The following is an 11332-nucleotide window of genomic DNA, read 5'->3' on the forward strand; positions in this document are numbered from 1 at the left end:
TTCAAAAATACTTAGCTTTTCTGCCAGTGATCTTTCAATAACGCACAAAATTTCAGAGAGGAACCAAACTGTAACGGGAGCAGATAGACAAAAAGTTAAGCTAGCAACAAAATTATTTTCTCACACGGTTGCTCAAGCCATTTCGCGAACGGCTACGCTGGGATTATTAGACAAAAAACTGGGAAGAGTGTTTTAAGCTTTTTAAAATTGTGAGTTAAATCTTGGCAAAATATGTATGCACCTATATCTCACATATATTTGTAGACAGCGTTGCCGCGAGCTTCGAAAAAAATGTATCAATTTCCAAACAAAAAATGTATCGAACACATCAACGGCAACCATTTTTATTTTTTCTTTAAAAATAAATAACACTAGATATTTAAAAAAAAATCCATATTTCTTTTGGTAATATCTATCTATATCACATTCGGACTTTTATGCATAGGTACATAGTAAAAAAACGTATACATACAAAGTACATTTTTTCAAAAAGGAAATTCATGAAACAAAGGTTTTAATTTCTTGACAAACACTGAAGACTTAAAAAACTAGAATCAACAAATTTTCTTACTCATATTCATTCTTAATTTGCTTCGCAAACATAACAGCTTCAGCCGTTCCTACATTATACTTATTTTTTAAATTTGTTTTTATCAAATTAAATTGTGAAAAAATACGTTCAGCCACTGTTGAGGTAAACTCATTACTTTCGATGCGAATTCAAAAATGTCTTTATACATTGGACAGATTTCTGCATTTTTATATTACCTAAATTTCCCCTAAATTTTTCAATATTGTTTAAACACGACAGATTAGTTTCTAATTGCAACAATTTGTACTGTGTGCATACATATATCTCCTTTTTCTCACTATCATACAGAAAAAATATCTAAATTGGAGCGTTTACAGTCGCTATGAGCTGATTTTGGAGGCCGACACCAATGCATTTCCCTTCTTGCAATGGTAGTGCTATATGAGGCTATTCTTATATATGTCTCTTATATATGTCTTAAAAGGCTTTTAAACAGCTCATATTATCTTCTAATGGAACTCTTTCCGCCGTCATTTTTAACTCTTAATAAACTCGATTATATGACTCCTATTTGGCCTATTTATTAGGCGTCGTCAGCGCTTATTGGGGGCATCCATACCAGAACAGAGTGTGGCAGCTTTGTGGTCACATTCAAAATGTCGAGAAGCAGAAAAACGCCGATGCTTATACAAAAAAAGGATTGCAAGGGTAACAATAATGTACAAATGTAATTAATTTTGGATTAAAATGAAAAATTGTCGTAACAAAGTATCAATATTTGTTCCAAACTCGCCTTGACGAACATAAATTTTTGAAAAATGATAATTTGTGCATGCTACGTTAGGAGCTTATAGGCCGTTAGATAAAAGCCAAAAATTAAATTTTCTTTTACCCTCCTATGCGCTTCGACGCTGTTGTCCCTGCAAAAATCGTGTGACCAAAAACGCACACAGCCACACGAATTTTTGACAGGGGTGACGATTTGTAATGAAAAATTCTCCAAATGAAATAGCATGTTGACAAATTTATCTTTTCCACAATGTATCGTGCTCTCTCGCACCTACTATATTCATAGGTATTGTGAAATATGTAATTTTTGTGTGGAAACAAATTTTCTGCGAGTCCGCCATTTCGGCGAATTAGCAGGCCTGTGCTAATTTTGGAGCACTAAATTAAATTAAATTAAATTAAATTAAAACAACAAGCAACAACAAGAACCGAACAATAACTTTATAGTTGGTCAATATGGTGAAACAGCTAAGCCGCCGCATCAAGCCAATGCGCCAACTTCCATGGATTCGCCATCGCCTCCAGCAACGACACCGCCAGGGAAAGCTGTACATGGTGGTCCCAATCAGATTACTATAAATAGGGCAAATATACCTGGCTTGCCGAATACTTTAGTGTTTAATAAATTTTGTTATTTTTCTAGACTGGTCAACCACCAGTTTCAGCTACACCACCAACATCAAGTGCAGGCGGTGTTGCAGCTCCATACCAGCACACAGGTGAATAGCAAGTTTCACCGCAATCGTGTCCAATGCCACGACAGTCTGGTCTAATACATTCACAATGCGGTCAAATGCCACCTCAACACCATATGCACCAGCCATTTGGTGGCCATGAGAAACATGGTCCTCCAGGTATGCCGCCCGCATCAACTGAACCAGGTGGGGCAATAACACCACATCCAGTTATACCAAGGTATATACCACAACAGCAACCGGGTTATGCAATGCCACGATAGCAGCAGCAACAACCTCCCCCGGATGGCTATCTGCCAATGCCACAAAATCCGGGCTATCCACCACAACCTCAACATCCAGGTTATCCTCTACAACGACCGGGTGCACCACGAGGTTACATGGGTCAAATGATGCCACCAACAACCTGGACACACGCCAATGCTCAGTCAACCACCCAAGCCGGGTCAACCCCCAATACCCGGACACGTCCGGACGTCCTGGTTATAATGTATGCTAATACAACTAATAATTTACAGATTTGCTGATGATTATTTTTGTGTTATTTTCTTTAGCAACCACCTGCTCCTGTTACTGGTAAATATCAACAGCCACAACAGTATGATCAAGCCCAACGCCGTTTAGATCCCGATCAGATGCCAAATCCGATAAGCGTTATCATTGAAAATAAAAATAGCGCTGGTGGTGCTTTTATTACTAATGAACAGGGTTTATTACCACCATTGGTGACCACAAAATATGTGGTAGAAGATCAGGGTAACTTCTCGCCACGTTACATTAGGTATCGATAATGGAAATTAATGTTTTGTTTGGCAATTATATTGATCTTTCTTCTTTGCAGGTCGTCTTTGTATTGCATACCTGCAACAGCTAATTTATTAAAAACAACAGCTTTGTCCATTACACTTACCGTCTCACCAATGGCACGCACGGTTGAGGGTGTACATGAGCCACCCATTGTAAATTTTGGTGAATTGGGTCCAATTAGATGTAATCGTTGCAAGGCTCATATGCAACTTGTAGATGCTGGTCGTCGTTTCCAATGTCTAATGTGTAAAGTAACAAGAGATGGTAAAAAAAAATCTTTCATCATTTCAACTATCGTAGGAGTGCGAGTTCGACTCCCACTCCCGGGAGAAAAGGCTTTGAAGAGATTTACAAGGTATAATCGAAACAGCTGTCGCCTTGTCCGTCCTGATGTCACGTTGTTTAAATTTTTCCCAAATTATTAAATGAATTATAAAATTAAAAAATTGCTTCAAATAAATGTTTTCATACATTTATAAAAGCAATATGGGCAATCCCCGATTATTAAAATCATACAAACAGACAAAATTGGTTAATTCGTTGTAGTTCTATAAATAGAACAAAAACAGCAACAAAACCAAAGTTTCTTTGAAAACCGCCGTACCAAGCATAGCTTTGGCACATAGTTGCATACGAACTATGCAATGTGTAAAAGATTAAACTATGCAAAAAGAAGGCAATTGGGAAAAACTTTACAACAAATAAGGCATGACGTAGCTGAATGCGTTTATAACCATTTCAACTATCGTAGGAGTGCGAGTTCGACTCCCACTCCCACTCCCGGGAAAAAAGGCTTTGAAGAGATTTACAAGGTATAATCGAAACAGCTGTCGCCTTGTCCGTCATGATGTCACGTTGTTTAAATTTTTCCCAAATTATTAAATGAATTATAAAATTATAAAATTGCTTCAAATAAATGTTTTCATACATTTATAAAAGCAATATGGGCAATCCCCGATTATTAAAATCATACAAACAGACAAAATTGGTTAATTCGTTGTAGTTCTATAAATAGAACAAAAACAGCAACAAAACCAAAGTTTCTTTGAAAACCGCCGTACCAAGCATAGCTTGGGCACATAGTTGCATACGAACTATGCAATGTGTAAAAGATTAAACTATGCAAAAAGAAGGCAATTGGGAAAAACTTTACAACAACTAAGGCATGACGTAGCTGAATGCGTTTATAACCATTTCAACTATCGTAGGAGTGCGAGTTCGACTCCCACTCTCGGGAGAAAAGGCTTTGAAGAGATTTACAAGGTATAATCGAAACAGCTGTCGCCTTGTCCGTCCTGATGTCACGTTGTTTAAATTTTTCCCAAATTATTAAATGAATTATAAAATCTTTCACTTTTACTTGTGTTCATTGATCCATATTTTTTCTCAACAGTGCCAACTGCATATTTCCAACATTTGGGCCCCACCGGACAGCGTGTCGATAAATATGAACGTCCTGAACTTGTATTGGGTACAAGAGTGTTTGTGTAAAAAATGTTCGGGTACCGATAGCTCTCAAGGTAAACCTCAACTCATATCCAACATCAATGCCTCGCATTCAATTGTGGACGCTGTAGGCACTACATTGGGTTCACGTAGTATTGACAAGCATATTGTTGATTCTAGTAGTAAGGCCACAATTTCAAATGATGGGGCAACCATTATGAAACTATTGGATATTGTGAATCCAGCCGTAAAACTCTAGGAGACATCGCCAAATATCAAAATGCTGAGGTAAGTTTTTTGTTATATTAGAATGTGTAGAATAAAAATGTTTCTCTTATCAGGTCGGCGATGGCACCACTTCAGTAGTATTTTAAGCATGTGAAATCTTAAAACAAATTAAGCCATATGTTGAGGAAGGCTTGCATGCAGGTATCATCATTAAAGCTTTACGTAAAGCATTACAATTATGCATGATAAAATATGACACGGCTGTACATGTCGAAGCGCCAATCAAAGGAACAACAAAGTGCTTTATTGGAAAAATGCTCTACCACAGCAATGTCCAAGAGTATCAGAAATCTGTTGATGCTGAATGGCGTCTACTGTACAATAAATTAGCTAAGTAAGGCGCCAATGTTGTGTTTTTTAAACTACCAATTGATGTTGCTACACAGTATTTTGCAGATCGTGATATGTTCTGTGCTGTTCATGTACCAGAAGAAGATTGGAAACGTAGAATGAAAGCTTGTGGTGGTGCTGTTATGACTACAGCTAATGATATTAATTCAAGTGCTTTGGTCAATGTGATTACTTTGAAGAACGTCAGGTTGGTGGTAAGCGTTTCAACATTTTCCAAGGTTTGATAGTGGGTTTGACATTAATTTCATTTTTATAGTTTATAATTATTTAAAGGTTGCGTTAATGCTAGAACATGTACATCGCTTTTACGTGGCGGTGCCGAACAATTTTTGGAAGAAACTGAGCTTCGTTACATGACGCTATAATGATTGTGCGGCGTACAATTAAACATGATTCTGTTGTTGCTGGTAAGTCAAAATACAAATTGAAAAAAATGTCTAATCTTAAATTGTTAAGTAATATTATGAAAAGATTGTATCCAACTCCGGAAGAAAAAACTATAAAATTTGTGTCAGTGAAATGATAATTATTGCTTTTGGTTGTAGTTTTGAGGCATCGTCTTCGAGTGCCTTCTGGTCGTATATGCCGTTTCTTTTGCCAACTACCTGTAAGGCGTTAAACTGACCCGTAACGTCGCCGTGGACTCGTTCAGTGTAATGTTTAATGGCGACCCCAAGTTCCTCGTGGGGATAGGGGGTGGGGCGGGATGGCTTAGAAGGTTTAAAGTGATGATATTAATCTTTCCCGAGATGGTTGTTGTTGTTGTAGCAGTGCTTCGCCCCACTTGATAAGTGCGACCGATCACAAATTGTCATCGATATCCTCTAACGGGAGTCCAAGGAAACTTGCTGTTTCAACAGGGGTAGAGCATAATTAAAGGGGTATTAGAGGCGTTGGTTCCACATTACAATTAAAGAGATGGTTGGTGTCATGTGGGGACACATTGCAAGCGGGGCATACATTTTGTATGTCGGGGTTGATTCTGGATAGGTAAGATTTTAACCTGTTACAGTATCCAGAACGAAGTTGAGCTAGAGTGACACGCGTTTCCCTGGGGAGTATGCGTTCCTCTTCCGCAAGTTTTGGGTACTGTTCTTTGAGTACTTGATTCACCGGGCATTCCTAGAATAAAGGTACGACGCCTGTTTGTGGAGTTCACTGAGGACCTGCTTGTGTTTTTTGCTTCATAAGGCTGAGTTCTCAGGTGTCGCATTTCCTCATAATGCTTAGGGAGATTACTCTTTAAGCCCCTAAGCGGTGTTGGATCAACAATCAGATGTCTGTTGGGATGCCCAGGTTTTTGGGTATTCTACAGAAACTGTTTGGTTAGCATTTCATTTCTTTCCTTTATTGGGAATTTTTTCGCTTCATTGTGCAGGTGGTGTCCGAGGACATAAGAAGGCAGCCCGTAGCGGTTTTGGGGGCAGCATTTTGGCAGGCCTGTATTTTCTTCCAGTGAGTAACCTTTAGGCTTGGCGACCATATCGGAGACGCGTACCATGCATACGTCTATTTATATTTACCCCAAGTACTGCCGATTTATCGAGTTATATTAAATATTTATTACAGCTTTGGATTTTCGTTACAATTACTAGTGCATGCTCTCCAAGATGTAGATCCTGATCGAAAGTCACACCCAAAATTTTAAGGTGTAAGACAGTCGGTAGGGTAATGTCATATGGTCGACATTTGGCGCGGCCATGTTTTATATAAGGTCACCGATGATTTGGTCGGTGACAATATCAGGTTTCGAGAGGCGACAAAACTGGAGATATTGGAGAGATAGCTGTTTTTTTTTATTACAAAGCTCATCGATGTAGGAAACAATAGCATAGGCGTAGAAGCAATAGTGACTCCTGGTGGTAAAGGTCGCTATTGATATGTAGAAGTTAAGCAGAAGTTTGAATATGAGTTTTTTTAAGTTATTGCAATAAAAGCGTTGAGGATTTTTATTATCTTACCAGGTACCTTCGTACATGTTTCTAAAAAGGAAGAATAAAACCTATTCAAACTCAATTTTGACCAGGACAAAGCCGCTGAGACTTCGCTATACTTTAACATACAATACGTTACCCCATTTTAGCACAACTATCATTTTTTGATTTTATTAAATTTTATAAAATGTTTCTTCCTCTACAGTTCCATTTCGGTATTGGATGGTAAATATGGCTTTCGCATTTTCTCCATCAATAACTGTGACAAGGTGGAAGAAATATATGCGCGTAAATCGCAACATATTATCTTGGTCGAGCGTTTCTTCAATAGCTCTCTAGTGGTGATAGAACAGCAGAGAAACCCAACTGTTTACAAATGTTACACTTCAAAAAGGATCAAAATATCTGCCATTGCGTCTACGGCTCAAATACCCACAGTATATGAATGAATCGAACGCACCTAATTATCTGCCTAACGGATAGTATACATATTCATCAAATCGAAAATATTGCACCAAACGAACTGGGTCTAAATACTGAAACAGTACATATATTCAAAATCGATGAGAAGGCTGTGATGATGGTATAGGGTGAGTTGTTGAATAACATACGAAAACCACTTTAACCCATCTATTTATTTGTATTACAGCTAAAGCTTTACAAACAGCAAAAATTGCTGGCGCCAAGCAATTGGAAAAGGCAGTGAAGCATTCATCACACTGTACGGATGGTGCAAAGTTAGAAACTGCTGTTGTAACTGCAGCCACCGACACAACAGTCATCTCTACTTCGCCGAGTAGCGGCTCGTCCGACTATCTATCGAAGACAGTATAATCATATCTTTTGCCAACACAGGTTAGCTATGTGCTTGCACAGGAAAAGATTTCAATTGGAAAACAAAAAATTAAGAGATTTTATGTTATTATTAAAGTACTTACTTTTCATTATATCAACTGTATTAATTTAAGTTGCAATTTCGTGTGCATATATAATAAGGTATGTCGTGATACGATTGCTGTCGAAATTAGATTTGAAACCAATCAATACTCCTGCTAAGGGTTGGAGGATTATTGCTTGAATTATTAGATTTAGAACAATAATAAGTCTGACTCAATTACTAGTCGTACATTTTTAAGTTCATCAATTACGACAGCAATCGGATTCCACGACACCTTTGAATATTCTTGATCTGAAAAAAGAGTAAACCTAATCTGAATTTCTACTAAGCTTTAAGTTGTAGATTATTCAAATAAGTGGAGTTTTATCTAAAGCTTAAAATTATTTTCTGCTCGCTTTAAAAAGATTGGTTGAGCGACTATTGCAGTCATCAACAGCCAACTCCATCAACATCGTATTTTTATAACCAATTAAAAGAACATGAATTTTACCTGAATTTTTTATATTGAATTTGAACATGTACCTTATTTATAATTACCGTAACTAAGTTACATATATATAAATATGTACATTGAACCTTTTTATACATTACTATTTGATGTATAGTTATTATCTTTACGGCTCATGAATTACGTTAAATCCATGAATTTTATCTATAGTTATATCTATTAGAGTATAAGAGTTCACGTTTCGCCCCTCTGGCAACCCCAACGATGAGTTGACAGTTGACATGTACGTACATATGTACATATATATATATATGTTTGTTGACATTTCTTTTTAATTACTTCTAATTCGAAGAATTTATCCATCCCGCGTGTGACACAAAAAATCTTGTAAAATCTCTTTAAAGATATATTTGTATAATATATTAGACACAAAAATTTATATAAATTGTAAAACAGTGTATTATTCGAATTCCTTTAACCATTCGGGTGTGACTCTGTACTTTCTATAATCAAAAGAAATCTCGTGAATTAAATAGTTTGTTTAAAGTAAGTTAAATTCACAAAGTGCCTTGTTCTTTCTCTTGGTGGGGAAATATTCGCCACAGTTACAGTGCAACTAAAGGACTGCAGCCAGCATTGCAGAATTGGAAAAAGTTGCCTACTGTCGCCGCCACCATCACCATCATCCACACATCACCAACCCAGCGGTACCCACATTCACTCAGCCACATCCCAAAAGAGGTAAGGTAAATTTATCCTGCCACCCCTTAAACAGTGGTCCTTCGACGCCACTAAGGAACCAGCGACACAATAAGTACCCATTTTCCAAAAAATTGTGAGTATTAAATGCGATTTAATACACCCCACACAAGAAATATATATAAAATCGGGAAAAGTAAGGCAATTTGATCCTCAGAAAATTATTATTTCCCGCCAAAAGTTATAATTTTCCGCCAAAACTTGCACATACCATTCGTATATATACATATATATATATATATATATATATATATATATATATATATATATATATATATATATACAGCAATAACCCCATATTGCAAAACTCAATACGGTATATGTGCAAAGCATAAGAAGAAAAACTCGATTAGAGCTACAGTGGGCACGATTGATAAAACTACCCCTCAAATTTTATTGCGACAAATCTCAACATATTTTAAAAATTTCTTAAGTTGAACTGATATATCTATTGTCCTCAATTAAATATAATAAGAAAAACTAAGCTAGATACAGTGGGCACGTATATCGATTTACCTCTCAAATAATTTTTTTCGGCATTACAGTTGTATATCGCTCTAAAATTATTTAATCCCTCTTAAATCGATACAGTGTCTTCTCTTGCTGTTTATCATAGCAAAACCTCTAAAGTTTTCTTATTTATCCCTATTTAAATTAATACAAAACGCAAAAAATATTTTTAAATCTCCATACTTGCGTATACATACATACGGATATACAAAAGAAAGAAAACGACATAAGCGGTGAAATAAAATCTCGTGTACCACCGTGGTGCGGGTAATAGCACTTTTCTCGCATTAAATTTGCGCGCTATAAATTCTCAATCCCCATTAAGAATTTCGATAAGCTACTAATTTCTCTCTCCTCAAAGCCTCTACAGTCCAACAAATCGAAGCTAAATAAGACTCCTCTAAGTCACACCGAAAACACAAAAAAAAACACTTTTTTTTAGATAATCTCATACGAATTAATTTCACGTATCAAAATTATAATAATATACCCCCTTCGAGATACTTTTTAATACGTATATATACATATATCTCACATAATTTTTCCCACGTATATTTAAACCACCCTCATATACATATTAAATATATTAAATATAGTGCAAACGCAGCACAGTGGTCAAATTTGCTCAGTCTCACCCTCAAATAAATTTAACTTAAAAACTTTTTTTTGGTTTTGAAAATTATTCTCTCTTGCTATTTAACGTGAATATTTAAACGCAGCTCCCTCACATAGTTAAAATCAAATACTCTCTATTCGAAAAAAAAAAATTTTTTTTTCTCTCTGAAGTTAAATTTTTGTTAATTCTCATTTGTAAGCGTGATAAAACAAAGCTCAAAAATGAGTGACGATGAAACCAAAAAAGGTGGCTCCAAAACTCAAGGAGTTAAAAGATTTAAAATCTCGTCTGTCCCCAAAAAATTTATATCCGAAACGGACAATTTTATGGAATATTGTTCTTGGTTTAGGTCGACGTCGCTCCAAGACATCAAAAATTCAAACATAGAAAAATTTTGGAATAGAGTCCAACACGTCTTCGATAAAATTGTCGAAACCCCAGATCAGGACCTGCCCGAAGATTTTCCAACATCTGCTAATAGCAAATACATGTCCTGTCTCATAGCGTATGAAGACACAAAAGCCCAGATCGAAGACCAGCTTCAGTTACTTAAACAAGCCAACGCCCCCGCGCCCCCTACCGTCATCCCTCCCTGCGATACCGAAATATTTTATGGTGGTTATGAAAAATGGCCCTCATTTCGTGACATGTTCACAGCGGTCTACATTAACCACCCCTAACTCTCCCAAGCGCAAAAATTTTATCACCTCAGATACAAACCCCAAGGAAAGGCAGCTCAAATAGTCAACCAATTTCCCTTGACTGATGACAACTTTGCCTTAGCGTGGTAAGCCCTAAAGTCCCGATATAAGAACAGATGAGTTCTCGTAGATAATCAAATACGGGCCCTGATGAACTTAAAAACGATCACCACGGAAAACAGTGAATACATTCATAGGTTGCAATCGTCGGTAAATAATTTCCTTCAAATTCTCGCCACGCAACAAGTCTCCACAGATAACTGGGACCCCATACTTATTTATCTGGTTACCTCTAAACTCCCAGAAAATACAGCCACGTTGTGGGAGCAATCTCTAACCTCAAGAAGATAACTTCCCAACTGGTCCCAAATGGACCAGTTCCTCACAACGCGATACGAAGTGGTAGAAAGAGTTGATCAATGGCACCCAAGTAAAAGTAAATTCACTCCTCCTCAAACTAGGCCGCCATTTAAACCCCAACAGTCACATTCGTTTCCAAATAAATCGACCTCCCACACCCAGTCTCATATGACAGAGCAGCGGACAATGTACGCTATG

At 37.0% G+C, this 11332-nt stretch overlaps 1 long non-coding RNA gene across 3 annotated transcripts; it reads left to right on the forward strand.

Annotated features, from left to right (window-relative positions):
• The first annotated feature begins 4338 nt into the window (after positions 1 to 4338).
• Positions 4339 to 8333, forward strand: LOC137242436 (uncharacterized). Of its 3 annotated transcripts, none has more exons than XR_010950243.1 (6): positions 4339 to 4557; positions 4611 to 4891; positions 4944 to 5126; positions 5182 to 5315; positions 7048 to 7432; positions 7492 to 8333. It is a non-coding gene; the product is annotated as an uncharacterized lncRNA (long non-coding RNA). The 3 variants fall into 3 exon arrangements; XR_010950242.1 differs by having other exon boundaries at positions 4944 to 5102; positions 5165 to 5315; XR_010950244.1 differs by having other exon boundaries at positions 4954 to 5102; positions 5165 to 5315.
• Positions 8334 to 11332: the final 2999 nt, after the last annotated feature.

Source organism: Eurosta solidaginis, chromosome 2 (genome assembly GCF_040869045.1).
Source record: "Eurosta solidaginis isolate ZX-2024a chromosome 2, ASM4086904v1, whole genome shotgun sequence".
NCBI classification, from domain to species: domain Eukaryota; kingdom Metazoa; phylum Arthropoda; class Insecta; order Diptera; family Tephritidae; genus Eurosta; species Eurosta solidaginis.